General features: G+C 30.1%; 1 protein-coding gene across 2 annotated transcripts in view; it reads right to left on the bottom strand.

Annotated features, from left to right (window-relative positions):
• LOC126742357 (uncharacterized) overlaps positions 1-24,075 on the bottom strand; it is a 78,110-nt gene that overhangs the window by 48,166 nt on the left and 5,869 nt on the right. The window contains exon 1 of one of the 2 annotated variants that reach the window (XM_050449002.1): positions 14,064-14,241. The exons of the other annotated variant lie outside the window; for it this stretch is intronic. The gene's annotated coding sequence lies outside the window, so the exon portion shown is untranslated. Of the gene's footprint in view, positions 1-14,063; positions 14,242-24,075 lie in introns of those variants that run through there. 2 annotated transcript variants of the gene reach the window in all.

Here is a 24,075-nt window from a genome sequence, read left to right as displayed (position 1 = left end):
TATTTAGTGATGTCAGGCCCTTGGCCACGCATAAGGCGGTTATTTTAGTACAATTGGAACTGGGTGAGAAATAGTACAATTAATTATTAAAACTTGAATTTGTGTGCGTGTTCAGAGGTTACATTTCTTACTAGGTTCGTCACATGTCTGACAAAAATTGCTGAAATTCTAAAAGAGTTTAAAGGCCTGACAATAATTGATAATTACTTAAACTCCTTTGGACCAAAGTGACCATCAAGGTTAAAATTACCAGGAAGAGCTGTAAGAAACTTATTCGCCTTTCTGGAAGAAACTGTCTGAAGGAATCACCTATTATAGATCCTGGAATAAGTTAAAATTGCCTTTGAAGAATGTTTGTAATAAGTGCAAAATAAATGTAACTCCCTGGAATGTGAAATTCTACGGGCTCTTTTACGTTTAAATTAGTCATGATGGTGTATTTAACTAAATAAGAAACTTTTGCTCAAGAAAATATTGATTACTATAACACAATTAATGAAAAAGTCCTTACTAGGATACACTGCAAAATCCTTTGAAGTTCTAGGGATTTTCATAGCCTATGGCCACTAGTACAATTTTTTAATTTAATGTTTAAGTATTGTTTTAAATTTTGTACAAAAGTAGAAATAGCATCAAATTTGAGTACAACTTTAGAAGCAAAACCTTGACTATTTATATCAACAATAATAATAGAATCTTGGACTATTAAAAATGTACTAAAAAAACCCACGTAATTTTATCTATTAGGACATATAAATATGGACTCTTTAGGAATACAAAGTGATGGTTTTTGGCCATGCAAAAGGCTTTACCAAATAAAATATAGTAATTTTTTCAATATACTCTTCTTCTTTTTTTTCTTTCATAGTAATTCCATGTTTTCGGATTCCATTCCATCCCTATGGCATCAAGACCAATCATCTAAGAACTTCTTGGAAAGCATCATAAGAATTTAATAATATTGCCTCAACTGCATATATATGACCTAAGGGAGTAATTCTTAAAGTCTCGTAAATCCCTTCTTTTGTTCATTACTCTAATTCAACCTGCCCCAACTGTTAACACATTAATCAACGCCATAACTTGAATAAAATTCAAAAAAATGTTTAAGGGTTGTTCACCCCACAATAATTTGATTGACATTTATTGATGGGTATATTTGTCATTATTGTTTCCCTGAGTAACACCTCTTTAAACCCCTCGAGGAAATATTAAAAAGTCTTGTTCCGACACGCTTCCTTTCTCTCTCTCTCTGTCCCATGTGTTCCGTAACGGTCGCTAACGTTAGCGACCCGTGACCATATGGGCAGATGTTTGAGCCTCTTTGTTTAGCGGTCCAAACCTCAAGCCAATTTTCGAAATCGTTTAACTTTAGGGATTATCGGGGTTTGATTGAGAGATTTTCCGATTGCGGTTATATTATTGAAAAGAGAGAGATTGTGTTAAAATACTATATTAGAGTGAATGATTAGTATTAAATTGGAGTTTGATTCATGGTTCTAGCTTAGGTAGATCGAGAGTTATCAAGCGAAGGCTCTCAGGTTGACGTAGTGAGGTCCTGCTGACGTGAGTCAAATTTTAAACGAGTATAACTCCTAAACTATTAATACTATTGAGGAAATTTAAGAAGAATCTCGTAGATATTTAGTCACTCATCAATTTAGGTAAACTAACAGAGAAGATATGAGCGATCTTTGTGTCATGGCTTCTTTATAGAAGAGCTGAGATATCTCCAATAATATTAAACATATAGCTTTAAAAGTAATTATTACTTTTTTTAAGCTTACTTATATTAACCATTTTAAAGTGAATTTATGATTCTTGCTTAAGCAGATCCAGAGTTATTAGCTAAAGACTCTCAGCTTGACGTAGTGAGGTCATGCTGACGTGGATCAAATTTCAAATGGTCATAACTGTCAACCCATTTGAAATAAATTTACTTTTTTAAAATCAATTTTTGCTAATAATGCACTGTAGATCGATCAATAAAAGAGATAGAAAATTTAAATTAAATAGCAATTAAATATTTTTCGATTAAATAAACGTTAATTACACTGAGAGCCTGCGGTACATTAACAGGTAAACCGAGTGCATTGTTTGTTTCCCTTGTGCAGTATCTAAAAAGTTCTCACAATTAGCGCCACCTTAACACCAGACAAAGAAGAGCCTCATTTCTGCTTCGTCAAGGTTCGAGGTCTAATTACAAATTTCGTCTAGGAATTCATTTCATAAGCGTGGAATATCTTTTCCACTAATTTTTGCAAGAACTACTGAAGATAAGAAGCTCCCCCTTGAATGGTTTCTTTTGCCTACGCCACTGCCTTAATTCTCAGTCCCGGTAAACGGATACCTCTACTAGGTGTGTGGGTATGAAAGAAATAAGGTGAGTATTCTAAGATTAAAATACAAGATAGGGATGATGGATAAAGGCAATGAAGCACACGCACTCGAATGGTCCTTCGAATGATTGAGCGAACGAGATAGGGAGTAATTTAATTACATGTATGTATGTACGTACCAGGTGTACGTGTGGGTCCTCTAATGGTTTATCCTGGCATATTTTACCCAGTTATATAGAAAACAAACGCCAATGATCCTCCGTCTCTTTTAGGGTTTAATATTACGTTAAGAATTCCCCGGGCGTATAACATTACAAGCAATAAAAGCAAATAGTCCGTAACGTAACAGCGAGAGCCTGGTAAGAGGTTCTCAGGTATTTTAAATTTGGCCCGGGGAAAAAGTTCGGTTGGAATTTTTTATTTTTTTGACGGGGCACACGCACGGTCAACCTTGACCATCTCGTGCATGTCTGCACAGGTAAAAAAGGAAAAGAAAATATGCATAACTTAAACGGATATGGTTGCCTAAGGAGTTGAACATAAGAAAAGGATATTTGTAGTCTAAATTTTGGATCATCAAGGTTTGAGAATGATTTTTTAGGTCTGGAAGAGATGAAAAATGTGTGTTATATTATTACTTGATTTATTCCAGGTTTTTGGGATATTGATGTTTTTATTTTAATTTAATTCATTCCATGGGACGATTTGTTCTATCTTCCAATAAGCCTGGAAGATGCCTGGTTATTCCAGGCATTTGATTTTGATTTTTTTAAACGTTTTCCAGGCATTCGAAGTATTTTTTTAAACCTAAGATGAAAAAATATTACATATAAAATTATTTCTCGATTTATTCCAAATTAATGGGGTAATTTTATTTTTTTCCAAATAGAATATGGAATATTTTCCAGAAATTAAAAATAAATTTTTCTATTCATTCCAAGTTTTAGAAACAATTTCTACTAGGCATTTGAAATCATTTTTCATTATATTCCAGATTTTTAGAATATTTTTTAAGTTGTTCCAATTTTTTTTTATTTGAAATATTTTCCATGGTATGTTTATTCCAGGTTCTTGGGATATTTATTCCAAATTTAAGCCTGGAAGATAATATTTTTTTAAAGTTTTTCCTGGCATTCGAAATATTTTTTAAGCCTAAGGTAAGAAAAATTTTACATAAAAAATTATTTGTCGATTTATTTCAAATTAATGGGGGAAATTTTATTTTTTTCAAATATAATATGCAATATTTTTCAAGAAATTGCAAATATTTTGTTCTATTCATTCCATGTTTTTAAAACAATTTTTTTTAATTTCCCAGGCTTTTGAAATAATATTTCATGTTATTTCAGGCATTTGAAATCATTTTTCAATATATTTTAGAGCTATGGGATATTTTTTAAATTGTTCTAATTTTTTTTTAGATTCTGAAATTTTAGTTGAGATAAAATACAGTTCCATATTAAATTATTTCTTAGTTTATTCCAGGTTTTTGGGATATTTATTCCAAATTTCTTGAATGTTTTCCAGCAGTTAAAAACATTTTTTTTATATATTTCAAATTCTTTGTATAATTTGTTTAGATGTTCCAGATTTATGAAATATTTATTTCAAATACTATAAGTCACTTTTTATTTTATTTTAGGTTTTTGGAATATCGGTATTTTTAATTTAATTTAATTAATTCCACGAGACGATTTGTTTTATCTTTCAATAAGCCTGGAAAATAATATTTTATGTTATTCCAGGCATTCGAAATATTTTTTTAACCCTAGAAGTGATTTAAAAAGCATGGAAGAGGTAAAAAAAAATCACATGTCTCGATTTATTCCAAATTTATGGGATAATTTTTATTTTTTTCCAAATATATGAAATATTTTTTAGAAATTGAATATATTTTTTTCTATTTATTCCAAGTTTTTGAAACAATTTTTTTTTAAATCTCCCAGGCATTTGAATTCATTTTTCATTATATTTCAGAGTTTTGGAATATTTTTTAATTTGATATATTTTTCTTTTAGATTCTGAAAACTTAGTCGAGATATAATACAATTCCATATGAAATTATTTCTTGATTTATTCCAGGTTTTTGGGATGTTTATTCCAAATTTTTTGTATAATCTTTTCTATATTGCAGATTTCTTAAATATTTATTTCAAATATTATAAGTCAATTTTAATTTTATTTTATAGGTTTTTAGAATGATTTTTTAAATTTATTCCAATTATTTTGGACAATTTTTTATTTCTTGCAGGCTTTTAAAGTAATATTAATTGTATGTTTTTCCAGACATTTAAAATAATTTTTTATTCTATTCCAGATTTTTTGAGTAAAATGTTTTCCAGGCCTGGAATATTATTTCCTATGACTAGTATAACATAAAATTTATCCCGAAAGCCTGTAAGAGATAAAAAAAATATTTCTTCATATATTTGAGATTTTTGAAGTATTTTTTAAATGTTTGAAGGTTATCCAGGAATCTCAAATAGATCACTAATTTTTTTCACATTTTCTGGATAATTTTCTATACCTTCCAGGCCTATCACATAATAAACCATGTTATTCCTGAATATTTAAATAATTTTTTAATTTATTTCAGATCTATCATAGTAATTTTTTTCAGGCATATAAAATATGATTTCATGGCACTCCAGGTCTTAGGTATAAATTTTTTACAAATATTCTTCATATTATTCGTTACTATTTTCTATATTCTTCATTATTCTTTTATATTCTTTTTTACATATATTCATTCTTTAAGCCTGGAAGAGATCACAAAAGTTGCCTATGAAATTATTTATCATTTCATTCCTTCAAGTCAATGTTATGGATTCTATTGTTTTATTTGATTTCTAACTTTTGAAATAATATTTCATGTTATTTCAGGCATTTGAAGTCACTTTTCATTATATTCTAGAGTTTTGGAATATTTTTAAAATTGTTCAAATTTTTTTTAATTTGAAATATTTCTGTTTAGATTCTGAAAATGTATTCGAGATAAAATACAATTCCATATGAAATTATTTCTTGGTTTATTCCAGGTTTTTGGGATATTTATTCCAAATTTCTTGAATGTTTACTAACAGTTAAAAATATTTCTTTTAATTATGTATTCCAATTTCTTTATATAATCTGTTCTATGATCCAGATTTATGAAATATTTATTTCAAATATTATAAGTCAATTTTTAATTTTATTTTAGATTTTTGAGATATCGGTATTTTTAACTTAATTTAATTAATTCCACGGGACGATTTGCTTTATCTTCCAATAAGCCTGAAAATATTATTATATTGTGTTATTCCAGGCATTTGATTTTTTTTTTAACGTTTTCCAGGCATTAGAAATATTTTTTTAACCTAAAAATTATTTAAAAAGCATGGAAGAGATGAAAAAATATTACATATAAAATTATGTCTCGATTTATTCCAAATTAATGGAGTAATTTTATTTATTTCCAAATATAATATGGAATATTTTCCTGAAATTAAAGATATTTTGTTCTATTCATTCCGAGTTTTTGAAATAATTTTTCATTATATTCCAGAGCTTTGGAGTTTTTTTTAAATTCCTCTAATTTTTTTTAGATTCTGAAAATTTAGTCGAGATAAAATACAATTCAATTCCATCTGAAATTATTTCTTGGTTTATTCCAGGTTTATGGGATATCAGTATTTTTAATTTAATTCAATTAAATCCACCGGACGATTTGTTCTTATTTTCCAATAAACCTGGAAAATAATATTTTATGTTATTTCATGCATTTGAAATCATTTTTCATTCTATTCCAGAGTCTCGTAATTTTTTTTTAATTATTCCAATTTTTTCTTATTTGAATTTTTTTTTTAGATTTTGAAAACTTAGTCGAGATAAAATACAATTCCATGTGAAATTATTTCTTGGTTTATTCCAGGTTTTTGGGATATTTATTCCAAATTTCTTGAATATTTACCAGCAGCTAAAAATATTTCTTTTAATATATGTATTCCAAATTCTTTGTATAATCTTTTCTATGTTCAAGATTTCTGAAATATTTATTTCAAATATTATAAGTCACTTTTTATTTTATTTTATAGGTTTTTGAGATGATTTTTTTAATTTATTTCAAATTTTTAGGGCAATTTTTTATTTCTTGCAGGCTTTTAAAGTAATATTTTACGTTATTCCAGACATTTAAAATAATATTTTATTCTATTCCAGATTTTTTGAGTATTTTTAAAATGTTTTCCAGGCACAGAATAATATTTCTTATGACTGAGATAACATAAAATTAAATCCGAAAGCCTGTAAGAGATAAAAAAAAATTTCTTCTTATATTTGAGATTTTTGAAGTATTTTTAAAATTTTTGAAGGTTATCCAGAAATTTCAAATATTTCACTAATTTTTCCCACATTTTCTGGATAATTTTCTATACCTTCCAGATCTATCACATAATAAACTATGTTATTCCAGCATATTTAAATATTCTTTAATTTATTTCAGATTTTTCATAGTAATTTTTTCAGGCATATAAAATATGATTTCATGGTACTCCAGGTCTTAGGAATAATTTTTTATATTTTCGAGGTTTTCAAAGTCATTCTTTAAGCCTGGACGAGATAAAAAAGGTTTCGTATGAAATTATTATTTATCATTTCATTCCTTCAAGTCAATGTTATGACTTGTATTGTTTTAGTTGATTTCAAATTTATGGCATGTTGCAAATCTTGAATTTTTCTCTCTCCTAATGAGTGAAGATTTTCATTTATAATATTCCAGGCACTTGAAATCCCTTTTCATTCTATTCCAAATTTTTGAATATTTTTTTTAACGTTTTACAGCTTTTGAAAATAATTTTTTAACACTGAAAGACTCATTGGATGTCACATAAACCACCGCTACTATTTACGTAGTCATGAGATGAATTATTTATTTAAGTTCACTTGAAAAGCAATTCACTATAGGCAATAAAAACAAACCATTACGCCATGCGTGAAGTATAATGGCAACTTATAATCGCGAGTGGTGCATTAAGGAAGAAACTTAAATGGATTGAGATGGAATCGAAGGAATGAAAAAAAAGAGATGTTTGATCGGAATCGTCTTTGGCGTGTGTGTTTATCGAATTTTAATAATGATGGAAAATCCATTTTTTTGTTGTTAAAAAAGCAAAAACAAGCGGGTTTAATTTTTATATTACCATCTCAGTTTGAGGTATCAATTTTGGAACATTCAAAGGCTAATATTAGCATTGCCGTGGAACTACAGGCAGTTTGTTTATTTGCAACATCTCTGATGCAATGTAGAAATGGCAATATATTATCATACAAATTTGTCACTAATTTTGACAGGCGCAATATAATACGATGCCTCTTTAATAAAATATGAAGCATGTTTTTTTCATAAAATATGATAAGATACTCATATAAAAAAGTCAACATTCAAAGTTAAATAAATGTAGTCAATGTCCCTATAATTAAGAAAAAAGCAACAACATCGCAACGCCGCTCGATCGCATTGTTAATTCCACCGACACAAGTAATCTGTACCAATGACGTCGTCAAAAAATATTAACATGATAAATATTTATTATTGCTTTAAATTATTATAATTTTTATGCGTTTTTTAACCTACGTTCATTGGACTAATGGTGCTTAGCTAATAAAATAAAATATTTTATCATTATTATAGATTGTCACTTGATATGATGTTATGACAATATCGGTATTTACTTGTGAAAAGATCGGCTTAAATCGCCTTTCAATATCCTAAGTGTATCATAGGAAATTGTGTTTTTTCTTTGTAATTTGATAAAAAAAAATTACCAGTTTTTGGACGTGAAAACCTTTACGCATGATCGTGATAAGACCCAATAAAAAAAAAATACAAATTTCCTATTTAACTCTAAGGTGAACAAGTCACGGCCGTCGCATAAACCTTTTTATGTGCCACAAAGCGTAAACAGCGAACTCGGTTAATTAACTATAGTGCATAGTATATTCCAAAAGGAGGAAGTGGTCTTTGGTTTCATCCATTTTTTTCTTTTCTTGTTTTACTTGTGATATTGTCAATCCCGTTTAGCCTTATACCGTACCATAGTAGACAGAACAAAAACAAAACGCAATACGGTTAAGGCGACACGCTTTAGAACTCACTACAGTATCGAGTTACATTATAATGAAGTTTTTTTGCTTGTTTTACTTGAAAATTTGTGAAAAATCTGACATTTTTCTCTGATAATTTAAACATTTTTTATTAGGATATATTAGGGTGCTTATGTAATCGGTTTTTTTTTATAATCGCTCTGCAGGTCGTTTTCACCGTATTGTTAATTTTTAAATTTGAATTTATATTGAATTTATATATTATTATTGGTCGCCTTTAAACTGATTTACGCGTTTCCTTTAATACATGAAATTAAATTCATGCAAATGGTCACTCGTTATTTTGTGTTGTTCGCACGACTCGAAGGACCGTTGGCGATTCGGAAATGTAAAAAGAAAAAAAATTAAAGGAAAAACTGCACAACTACGGTCACGAGAACCTTGGTTGGGTTCGTGCATGGAGTCGGGTTACTGGCCGGTTCGGTGTTGCAAAACTTATCGAAAAAAAGTTTGGTTTAGGGATTGAGGAGCATCGAGTACGTCACCTCAAAAAAAGATTTTAAGTGTATGAGTTAAAGTGCCGAAACATTGATGTAGACTTGACTTATTTTATATCGAGAGTAAATACACAGATGCTTTATGCCTAAAAGATCATTACATAAAAGAATATGGAGAGAATATGAAGAGAAAGAATATTTTGTTTTTTTACAGCTTTGTTAACAAATGTATACTGAACTATATTACTGAAAAAATCAAAACTTACTAATGGATGTTAGAAGGAATGATTAATATATTCTTATTTACTTACTATTGAGTGTGTTCTGACTAGTAAGTCAAATATTTATCAAAGCTCTTTGTATAGTAATAAAGTTAAATTGGTATTGTAATATAAAGATATAAAAAAGAGTTATGCCACTCATAAGCAACACATTATACAGGGTCTTTACCAGCAGGTTACAAGGTCTTTTACAGGTATTTACCAGCCAAAAATAAGAAGTTTTTTTCATATAAACGTATGTCCTAACTTTTTTTTAATAAAATTTTACGGTTTTTTATCAATTATTCAAAACCCTTTAAGCCGATTTAAATTAAATTTAGTAGACTTATTTGTTCGCATAAAGGACCTCTTTTGGTGGGAATAAACTAATTTATTAATTCCAGTGGCGTTTCAGGGAGCTACCTACTTGATACTTATAGATAAAATTATGGTACGTCACCGCTTTCTTTGACAATTTAATTATTTTTTTTTAAGTTAAGTGGTGAATAATGTAACTTTTTTGCCTCTTGAGCCTTACTCGTATCTAGCGTTGTTTCCCGGAAAAAATCAAAATCTGTGCCTGGCCCTATTAAAAAAAAATAATAAATTTGCATCGATTATTGAGATTCGTTTACATTGTGTATCTAGAAAACGAAGCAAGTTAGGACATACGTTTATATAAAAAAACTATTTTTGGCTGGTAAATACGCCCTTGAAATCTTTGCACTCAATTTTAAATCTCCTTGTATATTATTATCGTTAAATATATATTTATTCAACGGTGTTTTGGGTATTATAGCTTAATAAATATACCAAAATGAAAGCTGTAATAAATATACAGTGGTGGCCAACTAATTAGTAACGATTTTAAAAAAATACTTTATTCAATGTTTCAGTTCTTTAAAATAAATTAAAACCAACTTGTTGTAAAATTTTGTTTGTTCATCACAACAGCAATATATAATTTATTTATAGACATTCTACTAAGAAATTTGTAAGGGATGCAGAATATAAACAAAATTTATAGATAACACAGTTGGCCATCTACTTAGAAACGACGAAAATAAACACGCGTATAGTTCATTTCAAACCTTTCTACTGATAACAATTTGTGTTTTTTGTATCTACAAGCCTTGTCTTTGTGTCTTCCACAGTTTAAAATGGGTACAAAAAAAAATGTGTGCCGTCAATGCGTAAAATAATTTTTAAGCTAAGGGAAATAGGTTGGACTTATAGTAAAATAGCTGACCACCTAAAATGTTCAAAAAAATGGTTTTCTATGCACTCAAACACATAAAAGAACATAAAACATACGAAAATATTCCATGCAAGAGAAGATCTAAAAAAACCAGCCAACGAACTGATGAAACTATTGTTCGAATGGCTAAAATGAATCCATTTTTAACCTCCAACCAAATTAAAGAAGAACTTTCTCCAGCTATCGCAATATCATCACGAACTATAAGACGACGACTTAATGAGGCCAACCTATTTGGACGAGTATCCCGCAAAAAACCACTGCTAAAGAAGAAAAATCGCCAGGCTAGATTAAAATTCGCTAAGGACCATATTAATTGGACCATAAAAGAGTGGAAAAAAGTATTATGGTCTGATGAGACAAAAATAAATAGCATCGGTAGTGATGGTAGAATATTTGTGAGAAGACCAAGGGGTGCGGATAATAATCCGAAGTATACAACCAGCACAGTCAAACATGGAGGTGGAAATATAAAATTATAGGGATGTTTTTCGTAGCGTGGTGTTGGTCCATTAGTGAAAATTGACGGTATTCTTGACCAAGAAAAATATAAAGATATTATGGAGAACCACATGTTGCCGTTTGCTGATGAAACTTTGCCGGTGTCTTGGGTTTTCCAACAAGACAATGATCCCAAGCACACGGCTAAGTCTGTAAAAAAATGGTTTGACGATAACCATGTTGATGTACTTGATTGGCTCTCATGTAGTCCGGATCTCAATCCCATGGAGAGACCTGAAAAAACTTTTAGAACATAAAAATATTAAAAACCTTAAAGCTCTGGCGGAAGAAGCAGAGCAGGCGTGGAAATCGATACCACTAGCGAGATGTCAACATCTGGTGGAGTCAATGCCCAGGAGATGTAGAGCTGTCATTGAAAATAAGGGATTTGCTACAAAATATTGATTTATTTAGGGTTTAGAGTTCTTATTTTGTTTTTTTTAAATTGATAATTCTTTGGTTTCTAATTACTTGTCCAATTCTCTTCTCTTCACTAAATTTATGGTAATATTAAAGGTAAATGTTAATTACGACAATGGGCGAGAAATTTAAAAATAAACAATTTTATTTACAAAAGATTTATGATTTTTATTAATTTATTCACACTGTTTCTAATTGGTTGGCCACCACTGTATGTACGTATATCATATACGATTCTGTTTGCAAAATGAAACAAATTTCGCCATTTAAAAAAATTGATGCGGGATTTACATATCTCGTTTTTAAACTCGATTACTACACCTCAAATATTTGAAGAAAAACTTCTGAAAAATCACTGTTTTTCGTCCCTATGATTCAATCTAATAACGCTGTTTTTATACTAAATATTTATATATAAAATTATATGCAGTTTAAATAAACAGTGTTAATTAAATTAAATATTGAAAATATATTTTCTGCAAAAACATTGTTTTTTATCAACACAACCCTTGCCCCCACCCACCCTCCCCACTTTTGTTTAGTCAGAAATTCTTTTGAAAAATCACCGTTTTTTGTCCATATTTCCAATCTAATGACGCTGTTTTTATAATAAATATTTATATGTAAAATTATATAAATTTTAAATAAACAGTATTATTAAATTAAATATAAAATGAATATATATTTTCTGCAAAAACATTGTTTTTTATTAACACAACCCTTGCCCCCACCCACCCCCCCACTTTTGTTCAGTCAGAAATTCTTTTGAAAAATCACCGTTTTTTGTCCATATTTCCAATCTAATAACGCTGTTTTTATATTAAATATTTACATATAAAATTATATAAATTTTAAATAAACAGTATTATTAAATTAAATATAGAATGAATATATATTTTCTGCAAAAACATTGTTTTTTTATTAACACAACCCTTGCCCCCACCCACCCCCCCCCCCCCACTTTTGCTCAGTCAGAAATTCTTTTGAAAAATCACCGTTTTTCGTCCATATTTCCAATCTAATGACGCTGTTTTTATAATAAATATTTATATGTAAAATTATATAAATTTTAAATAAACAGTATTATTAAATTAAATATAAAATGAATATATATTTTCTGCAAAAACATTGTTTTTTATTAACACAACCCTTGCCCCCACCCACCCCCCCACTTTTGTTCAGTCAGAAATTCTTTTGAAAAATCACCGTTTTTTGTCCATATTTCCAATCTAATAACGCTGTTTTTATATTAAATATTTACATATAAAATTATATAAATTTTAAATAAACAGTATTATTAAATTAAATATAGAATGAATATATATTTTCTGCAAAAACATTGTTTTTTTATTAACACAACCCTTGCCCCCACCCACCCCCCCCCACTTTTGCTCAGTCAGAAATTCTTTTGAAAAATCACCGTTTTTCGTCCATAATATCCGATCTAATAACACTGTTTTTATAATAAATATTTATATATAAAATTATGTAAATTTTAAATAAACAGTATTATTAACTTAAATGTTTAATGAATATATATTTTCTGCAAAAACATTGTTTTTTATTAACACAACCCTTGCCCCCACCCACCCCCCCACTTTTGTTCAGTCAGAAATTCTTTTAAAAAATCACCGTTTTTCGTCCATAATATTCGATCTAATAACACTGTTTTTATATTAAATATTTACATATAAAATTATATAAATTTTAAATAAACAGTATTATTAAATTAAATATTTAATGAATATATATTTTCTGCAAAAACATTGTTTTTTATCAACACAACCCTTGCCCCCACCCACCCTCCCCACTTTTGCTCAGTCAGAAATTCTTTTGAAAAATCACCGTTTTTCGTCCATAATATCCGATCTAATAACGCTGTTTTTATATTAAATATTTACATATAAAATTATATAAATTTTAAATAAACAGTATTATTAAATTAAATATTAAATGAATATATATTTTCTGCAAAAACATTTTTTTCCATCAACACAACCCTTGCGTTAAATACCCATATGTGAAAAAATGACCCCGATATCGCATATATGCCGCTGTGTAGGATAACACGATAGTTATGGCACAAAACAGAACGATGTTGAGAATCCATTGGCAGTGAATATTGGGGATCCTGAAAGGCTCCTTCCAAGAATCCAGGATAAGATGGAGAAAATTGCTAGAGGCAGATCTGCTGTAAGATATATAGACCAAATCGAGGACCTTGTGCCATTGAGCAACGACTGCAGAGAGAGATTATGACTTATAAATTAGTGGCATACAATTTTTATCGAGTTAAATATTCAATATTTACGTGAACACCGCTACTAGAAATAACACAATCTTTTTTTTTTAAGATCTTCCTAAATTTTTCCAAAAATCCAAGTTTTTTTTATCTTATTCGTAAGTTCCTGGGTATTTCAAAATACTCATTCATAATACTCATTAATTTGTGTAAAGAGTGGTACTGATTTTAGTCAGCAAAATTTGTAAAAAAAATCAGTGTCACCTATATCAGACAAAATAGATCTCACTAGGCATAAAAAATCGTAAATATTTTCCCTAAGATTAATGGAAGAATAGTTGTTTTAAGAAAAATCAAAAATATCTAGCCCTGTATATGTATACGTCTAATTATTATATGTATGTTAAAAGAGGCCATTTTTTCTATAAAAGTTTCTTATGCTTCTTAACAAAAAAACAAACTTACTTCCACAATTAGATGAAAACAAAGCAAATTCAGGTTCAGATTATCCACTAGTTTAAACACGGACACCCAAATCACCGTCATCTTACTATAACACCAAATTCCACCCAAATAAAACAACAAATTACACGCATCACACGTGCAAATAACTCGCGGAATTAGTATTAAAATTAAATAACATCACGCAGCATTCCAGATGAGCGCGTCATAAGCAGACAGAATCTGCGAAACCTTATTAAACGTATGCCTGAGACAATTTGAAATAATTTAAAATAATTCCGATGAATTGCCGAAGGCGCCGGACATATTTCAGATATTTCGAATATTTCAAATTGGCTCGGACCCCCGTTTAAGGATTCGGTGAGATATATTTGCTTTGTACGACTGAATAATAATTAGTGTATGAAGCGTGGTACTACTACTATTAGTGTGTTTTTTAATGGTTTTATGTGACACTAGTGTTACTGGAATTGTATAAGGTAAGTTATTTGATTATGTCTTATAATAATTAAGTTTTTTTTAACTGAGAATATTAAAAAACTTCAGTTTTATTCAATCAAGTTCAGTAAAAAAAATTGAGATTTATTCATTTTTATTATTTTTCTTAATTTTAAATGAATTTGAGCATAATTTAGGGGTATAATATTGTTGCTCCGAAAAACCTCCGAAATTTTTATCCATATACCAAGGGAGGTCTGAGAATGACAAGGAGATCAAATCTGGTTCAAAAAATTAATACGGTCTTTATTGGCGTTATCCATTATTACCTGTTATGTCTAAATGTGTGATTGCAAGTTATCAATGCCCAAGTTAGTCCTTTTAGAAGTAGAGATAATTACTCTTCAGATGAAACGGAGATCTACATATTTAATTTTAATTGTTGAAATTATACGAAGAATGATAAGAATTTTTTTTTGTAAAAAATTAAATGTAAAATAATTTTTCAACATCGAAACTAACTACATGACGGTTAGAATTATGAAAACTGGCATTGACCCTAGATGTAGACTTTGCCATGAATACAATAAAACTATCCATCAGGACGTCCTTTTTTTAAACAAAAGACGTACTAAGAAATATGATGATGCAAGAAATATGGGTACAAGTTAAAAAGAATGGCACAAACATACCCCAGTTGCGATTGTAACCATTATATAGGATACCCAAGTGGAATTAATGAAATCAAAGAGATAAGAACTTTTTTACTATTAGATGTATTATTTCATTTCATGGTTCAAAAAGAAGCAGAAAAACTACTTAAAGCAAAAGCTTGCAAATTGAGGCTCAGAGATTGTGACATATGCAGACTACAGTGGTTTCAAGTTGGTAATCGGTGCAACAGGAATGATTTCTAAAAATTCTTGCGAGGTCATCAAAAATATCTCGTAGTACTGTAAAGTACAGTTCAGAGATCTATTAGAGTCTTTGATGTGCCGCGAATAGTCCGTGTGCCGGTGTTGCTTGTATTGTCACACGGCATGCATGTTTAAATCGCAAAATTTTATGCGGAAAGAGTCATATAGTAATATTCTAAACGATGTTTAATCAATTCGGTAAATAAATAAATGTTTTAAACATATTTTTTTAAATTTATACATTTGGTTCGTAAAATTTGACTTCCGATGCCCACGTACTATTTTGTTAGACGTCTGACCTCAGTTCCGGCCACTGTGAAAGTTGCACAGGTCCGGCCTTAAAATTTATTTGTATTTAAAATTTTATTATTCGGGATTTTTGGGTTTAGTTTTATAAAGCTAAAAATTCAGGATAGTTCTTCAAATTTTATATATTTCCTTTTTTTGGGTATTGAAATTTATTTTTATTAGGTCGTTATTATTATTAGGGGATTTTGGCTGCCACATTCAATGTCCTTTATTGTTGTTTTTTTTTTAATTTATACATATTATGATATATTATTATAATAACTTACTCATCAAAACCCCATCTCTATATTTGGTACCAACATCTCCCTCCGTCTCAACTATTAAAGGTGATAGACGCATTCTTGAAGATCCCTTTAAAAACGCGACGAAAGTAATACAAAAACAGCCCAAAAATTTATTTGGGTACGGCCCCGTAATTCTTAAAATCAGTGGGATAGAGAGAGATACACAGTCACTTGCACAGCCTGAAGTAGGAATCGCCAGAACGCAGGTGTTTTATCTTTGTTTAATAGACTAGCTAAAAAAAGGTGAGAAGTCTGGGAGTGCTGAAAGTGTTTAAAATATTGTGTAAGATGCCGCTGACTAAAATCCAGTCCGAGGTCAATTTTTGATATTATTTTCTTTCTAAAAATGGACATTTTCGAAAGATTGGAAAAAAGTCGAAAAAAAAAATCCTGGCTCAAGTAAGAATGACCTCAAATACCTGGAAAAAATTATATTTTTACCTTTTATACCTTTTATTTTAAACTCCTAGAAAACGACAAATAAAAATGCCTGGAAAAATTATATTATATCAGGCAGTAGCCGTAATTCTTCTTCTCTTAAATCCCTAGGAGAGTTACGAAATGTTTTATAAAAAAAGCCAAAAATTATGCCTGGAAGAATTAAAAATTTTCCTCAAAAGCCTAAAAAAATTATATTTTCACAAGTTTTCCTCGGTGCCTGGAAGCGACTTAAAAAATTCTTGGAAAAACTAAAAATTACCTTAAATGTCTTAAAAAACGGCAAAGAAAATACCTGAATAAAAACTTAACATTACTGCAAATGCCTGGAAAAAATTTTCTTTTTATTTAATTTTTTTTTCTTGAAAAATAAGAAAATAGTAAGAAATTTCAACATAAATAATAAATCTCAAACACCTGGAAAAATTAATATTTCTTACCAAATTCAGGTAGTGATAGTAAATTTTTAGTGCATAAATGCCTGAAAAATGTAAGAAATGACCTGAAGCGATTTTAAAAAAATCATGGAAGAATTAAAAATGTCTCAAAAACAGCCATAGAAAATACAGCAGATTTATTATTTTAATAACCTTAAACTCAACCTGGAAACGTTCTTAAAAAAAAAACTTTGCACAGTATTGTTACTTATTTAAATATACATAGTTAAGGATGATTAAATATATACATAATCCTCATTATATAAAGGATTCTTGTATCCTAAAATACCTTAAAAACTACATTAATCTACTACTTATTGAAATATCATGCATAACTTAATTGAACCTGGTTAATATTTTGCTATTAAAAGTTCATGTCAGTCTTTTTTCGGCTTTGAAGTCATTCTTTAAACATTAATTGTAATTAATGGTATAATGGTACATAACTGACATTTTGTTAAAAGACAATTTCTCTAAAATAATTTATGATAAAGAATTTCTTTCTGCCAGGTTTATTTTTACACTCTTTCCAGGACACTCAGGTCATGGTTAAATTTTTTTTCAAATTTGTTTGTGTTTATAGGCTTACAATAAGTATCTGGAAAAGCATTTTTTTAATCTGTGTTCAACTGCCTGGAAAAAAAAAATTTTAGGCTCCCAAGAAGAAACATTTTAATTAAAAAGGAAATAAAATGGGTTTTAACTGCTTGGAGTGCTTGGTATAAAATTTATTTGTTTTTATAGGTTAACATTAAGTGCCTGGAAAAAAATTTTTTATCCTCTTTGTTTTAACTGCCTGAAAAAGATATATTTTGTACTTTCAAGCGGTCAAAGGAAAAACAAGACTAATTTTCCTAATCTTGCCTTGAGTGCCTGGAAGAAGTAAGAAATGATCTCGAACGTCTGGAAAAGATTTAAAAAAATATATAACAATCAAAAATTAGTTCAATAAAATAGCCAAAAAGGGCTTAAAAATGGCCTAAATTAGCTGGATAAAAATAGGTTTTTTTAAATCTCCAGGACTAGTAGTAATTTAGTTTGTAGTTTTTTTTTGCCTGAAAGAAATACGAAAAAATATTGAAGAAAAATAAAAAATAGGGTAAAACATGGGGTTTTACGTATATTTAAAATGATTTCATAGATACACTATATAAAATTTTACCGACATAGGCGCACAAACTATTTAGTGCGGCATCTGCGACACATCAAAGATTCTATAATAGACCTCTGAACTGGACTTTACTTATAGTGCATAAAGTACTCTGAACGCACCAAATGTTTAATTCTTAAACATCTCTTACTATGTGGCAACAGGGCATAGTTTTAAATCGTGAACATCAATTCACGGTCAAAGTTCAAAGACGTTTTTCTTACTCACTTCGGTTCGTGACGCGGTTTGCAGATCGCATATCGAGGAACCGCGGGATCAGCGAGTAAGCGCTGATTGCTCAACGCTCCCAGCCACGAGAGTCCGAGTTAACATTTTCGCACGCATAACCACTCGATATGTATAAGAAAAATGTTTGAAAATTTCCCTGTAATTTAAAACAATGCCATGGAAAGTAAGATGTGCTGTGCACGTAACCTTTTGTCGGAAATTGTTTTTTTCTTCTCGAACATCCGGCAAAAATTACCAAAAGAGTTCTATTGTTTGCCATTTTTATGCCTAGTTATTTGCGACATTATGGTAGGCAGTACTTTAGTATTGTTCTTATTCACACCTAATCGAGGTTTCGTAATTATTATTATTGAGCGTGAGGGTGGTGTAAGTCCTGCAACATGAATGCATTAGGGATTATCATAATGACCCACTACTAGACCCAATTAAAAATTTCCAATTTATTGCATGAATTACTTAATTTCCCTGGCCTCTCCATATGGAGTACCTATATCTAAAAACGGAAATATAAGCGATAAATATTCACCGGCCCATAAATATTAACGTGATACTGACTGCGGGGCAGAAAATAAATTCGAAATTTATCACCTTGTGCAATTTGTCTGCATAAAGTTCGACTAATAAAGAATATTTATGCATTCGTTGCACTTAAAAGGTCATTTTTCATTAAGCCCACGCGTAGAGTGGTTGTAATTTCCATTCGTAGTCTGTGCCCACTATGGAGTAGAAAGTTTCTATGTATTCAAAAGGTTTTAATGGAAAATGCGTAAATTCATAAAGACCCAATTTAATCTGCAGCCTTGTGGTGGTGTAGAAAACAAGGTGAATTGATTGAGGTGCATACATACATATGTCCAGTCAAGTGCCTCAACATTTTGATTTCTTATTTAGAAAAAGAGAATACCATCGAGAATTCCTGCTATGATGAGAAAAGCATCTTCTATATTTGCATAATTTTTTTCACAGCATTTACATTGACTCGGTACTTTTACCATTCCAGAACTAATACAACTAGTAATTTGATCAACATTTTCTCTAAAATTACAAGCTTTAAACAATGAACTTACTGTTGGTTCTGATGGCTTTTTTTGCGTCATGTTTTAAATCGGATATTTAAAACTGATGGAGTATTGCCTGAAAGGTGTAAAGTTTCCAGGGTATGTCCGGTTCATAAGAAGGGAAATCCCAGTTTAATAGTGAATTATTAACTTATATCAATTCTTTGTAATGTTTCTTCAAAATTCGTACTTAAATTTTTGAAGAGTTAAAGAGTCATTCTGTCTTACTTCCAGGATGTCGAAGAATCTTTTTGTCTTTTTTCAAGGAGCTAAGGAGTAATTTATTTGTCTTTTTCTACACAGTTGATGAGTTTTTCTGTCTTCCTTCCACTTGGTCAAAAAGTAATTTTATCCCTTTTCTAAATAGTTGAAGAGTCATTCTATCTTACTTCCAGGCAGTCGAATAATCTGACTGTCTTTCTTTCAAGCAGCTAAGGAGTCATTTTGTTTTTTTTTTCTATATAGTTGATGAGTTTTTCTGTCTTCCTTTTACTTGGTCAAAGGGTAATTTTATCTCTTTTCTAAATAGTTGAAGAATCATTCTGTCTTACTTGCAACAAGTCGAAGAGTCTACCTGTCTCTCTTCCAAGCAGTTAAAGAATAATTTTACCTTTTTATACACAGTTGAAAAAATTTTCTGTCTCTTTTCTACTTTGTCAAAGAGTAATTTTATCTCTTTTCTGAACAGTTGAAGAGTCTTTCTGTCTTTCTTTCAAAAAGCTAAGGAGTAATTTTGTCTTTTTTCTACACAGTTGAAGAGTTTTTTTGTCTTTCTTCCACTCTGTCAAAGAGTAATTTTATCTCTTTTCTAAATAGTTGAAGAATCATTCTGTCTTACTTCCAAAAAGTCGAAGAGTCTATCTGTCTTACTTCCAAGCAGTTAAAGTATAATTTTTTTTTGCACAGTTGAAAAAATTTTCCGTCTCTTTTCTACTTTGTCAAAAAGTAATTTCATCTCTTTTCTGAACAGTTGAAGTGTCTGTCCGTCTTTCTTTCAAAGAACTAAGGAGTAATTTTGTCTTTTTTCTGCACAGTTGATGAGTTTCTCTGTCTTTCTTCCACTCTGTCAAAGAGTAATTTTATCCCTTTTCTAAATAGTTAAAGAGTCATTCTGTCTTACTTCCAGGAAGTTAATAAGTCTATTCGTCTTTCTTCTAAGCAGTTAAAGAATAATTTTGTTCTTTTTTTTTATTCTCTTCTACTTTGTCAAAGAATAACTTTATCTCCTTTTTGGACAGTTGAAGTGTCTGTCCGTCTTTCTTTCAAAGAGCTAAGGAGTAATTTTGTCTTTTTTTTATACAGTTGATAAGTTTTTCTGTTTTCCTTCCACTGTGTCAAAGGGTAATTTTATCTCTTTTCTAAATAGTTGGAGAGTCATTCTGTCTTACTTCCAAAAAGTCGAAGAGTCTATCTGTCTTACTTTCAAGCAGTTAAAAAATATTTTTTTTTTGCACAGTTGAAAAAATTTTCCGTCTCTTTTCTACTTTGTCAAAAAGTAATTTCATCTCTTTTCTGAACAGTTGAAGTGTCTGTCCGTCTTTCTTTCAAAGAACTAAGGAGTAATTTTGTCTTTTTTCTACACAGTTGATGAGTTTCTCTGTCTTTCTTCCACTCTGTCAAAGAGTAATTTTATCCCTTTTCTAAATAGTTAAAGAGTCATTCTGTCTTACTTCCAGGAAGTTAATAAGTCTATTCGTCTTTCTTCTAAGCAGTTAAAGAATAATTTTGTTCTTTTTTTTTATTCTCTTCTACTTTGTCAAAGAATAACTTTATCTCCTTTTTGGACAGTTGAAGTGTCTGTCCGTCTTTCTTTCAAAGAGCTAAGGAGTAATTTTGTCTTTTTTTTATACAGTTGATAAGTTTTTCTGTTTTCCTTCCACTGTGTCAAAGGGTAATTTTATCTCTTTTCTAAATAGTTGGAGAGTCATTCTGTCTTAATTCCAAAAAGTCGAAGAGTCTATCTGTCTTACTTCCAAGCAGTTAAAGAATATTTTTTTTTTGCACAGTTGAAAAAATTTTCCGTCTCTTTTCTACTTTGTCAAAAAGTAATTTCATCTCTTTTCTGAACAGTTGAAGTGTCTGTCCGTCTTTCTTTCAAAGAACTAAGGAGTAATTTTGTCTTTTTTCTACACAGTTGATGAGTTTCTCTGTCTTTCTTCCACTCTGTCAAAGAGTAATTTTATCCCTTTTCTAAATAGTTGAAGAGTCATTCTGTCTTACTTCCAGGCAGTCGAAGAGTCTGAATGTCTTTCTTCCAAGCAGTTAAAGAATAATTTTGCTTTTTTTTTACACAGTTGAAAAAATTTTCCGTCTCTCTTGGACTTTGTCAAAGAGTAATTTCATCTCTTTTCTGAACAGTTGAAGAGTCTTTCTGTCTTTCTTTCAAAGAGCTAAGAAGTAATTTTGTCTTTTTTCTACACAGTTGATGAGTTTCTCTGTCTTTCTTCCACTCTGTTGAAGAGTAAATTTATCCCTTTTCTATACAGTTAAAGAGCCATTCTGTCTTATTTTCAAGAAGTCGAAGAATCTATCTGTCTTTCTTCCACGCAGTGAAAGAATAATTTTGTCTTTTTTTGCACAGTTGAAAAAATTTTCCGTCTCTCTTCTACTTTGTCAAAGAGTAATTTTATTCTTTTTCTGAACAATTGAAGAATATGTCTGTTTATCTGAGCTAAGGAGTAATTTTACCTTTTTTCTACACAGTTGATGAGTTTTTCTATCTTTCTTCCACTCTGCTAAATATTGGGTCTTATATCTCCCTTGGCATATTCAGGGGATATAGCAGATCACCACAAAGCATATGCCAGAAATATCTTTTTATTTTCTATAATATATATTTAGGTTGTTTAATTCAAAAGTCTGCAATTTTTTTTATTATATTCAAGGCATATCTAACTATTTATACAGAACGTCAATTTGAATAGCGTCAATGTGAATATTTCGTTAAATATAAAATTTGCAAAAATGCTGCTTGGAATAATTGCCATAAAGATTGGAAAAATTACAACTCTATATTTTTGTCAAGATATGAGCCATCCTTAAGCACTTCCTACTCCAACATTCAAATTGAACCACACCCTTTTGTCATAATTTTCATAAGAGTCATTCTGTGTTACTTCCAAGAGTCTATCTGTCTTTCTTCCAAGCAGTTAAAGAATAATTTCGTCTTTTTTTGCACAGTTGCAGAATTTTTCCAGTATCACCTTATGCGATTTGTCTGCATAAAAGTTGACTATAATAAAGAGTAAAAATAAGTAAATTAGTAAGTAAGTAAATAAGTAAATTATATTAAAGAGTATTTATACATTCGTAGTCTGTGCTCACTATGGTATAAAAAATTTCTTTATATTTAAAAGATTTTAATGAAAAATGCGTGAATTAATAGAGCCACCCAAAGAACCCATTCCAGACCCAATTTATTCTGCATCCTTTAAATTATCTCGTCGATTTAAGTTTAAAAGGATGCGACGATGTGCCATTAGTTTAAAGGACTCACGACGTGTTTAGGTATCGAAGCAGATATTTCATTCAAGATACGATTTACCTGTTTGCGATGTTAATGGCACTTTAGCGGAATTTTAAATGGAATACATTTAAGGGAGGATGTGAGTTTTTTAAAGCTGAAATTTGACTGATAAAAACTCTTGATACTAAATACAAGAGTGAGTTCCTTCTTGAGACCACTACTACTCATGAAGCAACCCAAAACCAGATATTACGTAAAAAGCTTAGGCAATTTAATAGTCATAATGTCATGTAAAAAAAAAATTATAACGTTCTGTGACACGTACCCGCTGTTACATGGGAAAATCGGGGTTCAGTTCGAGTCATTGTTTGTTTCACATGTGGATGAACACGGGCCGGAAACTAATTTTAAAACGAATCAAGGTTGTATGTACTGGTATATAGAATTTGTATGTAATGGACTGTAAGCTATATACAGAGTATATTTAAATATTGAGGCAAAATGCATGGATGGTACTAAGTGTCTTGAAGGTCTTAGATTTTGAAGCATTACTGGATTTTCTGAACAAATTATTTTTTTCTGATATATTTAGACCAATTACGGACCAAACGAATTATTTCTTATAATAGTTATCCTATTTAATAGTTATGAGAATATAGGGGTCAAAAGTGTCTTTTTTGACATTCTACCGGGTCTCACCTTTCATTAACATTGTGGACCTCCTGGAAATATAATTTTTTTAACGTGATTAGATCAATTACAAATGGGAAACAATATTTTATAGCGATTCGTCCATGATTTCTGAATCTTTGAGTGACATTTATACCGATTTGGGGGTCAAAGGTGGATTTTTTGACATTCTACCGGGTCTCACCTTTTAATAACATTTTGGATCTTCTGGAAAATGTATTTTTCGGACGTGACTAGACTAACTACAGACGGGAGACAAAATTTCATAGCGATCGTTTATGATTTCTGGATCTCTGAGTAACATTTATACCGATTTGGGGGTCAAAAGTGGCTTTTTTGACATTCTACCGCATCTCACCTTTCAATAACATTTTGGATCTTCTGGAAAATGTATTTTTCGGACGTGACTAGACTAACTTAAGACGGGAGACAAAATTTCATAGCGATCGTTTATGATTTCTGGATCTCTGAGTGACATTTATACCGATTTGGGGGTCAAAAGTGGCTTTTTTGCCATTCTACCGCATCTTACCTTTCATTTACATTTTGGATCTTCGGGAAAATGTATTTTTCGGACGT

This window comes from Anthonomus grandis, chromosome 11, assembly GCF_022605725.1.
Source record: "Anthonomus grandis grandis chromosome 11, icAntGran1.3, whole genome shotgun sequence".
Classification (NCBI taxonomy): Eukaryota; Metazoa; Arthropoda; class Insecta; order Coleoptera; family Curculionidae; genus Anthonomus; species Anthonomus grandis.
The sequence above is the reverse complement of the archived record's forward strand: the minus strand, read 5'-3'. Positions and strand labels throughout refer to the sequence as shown.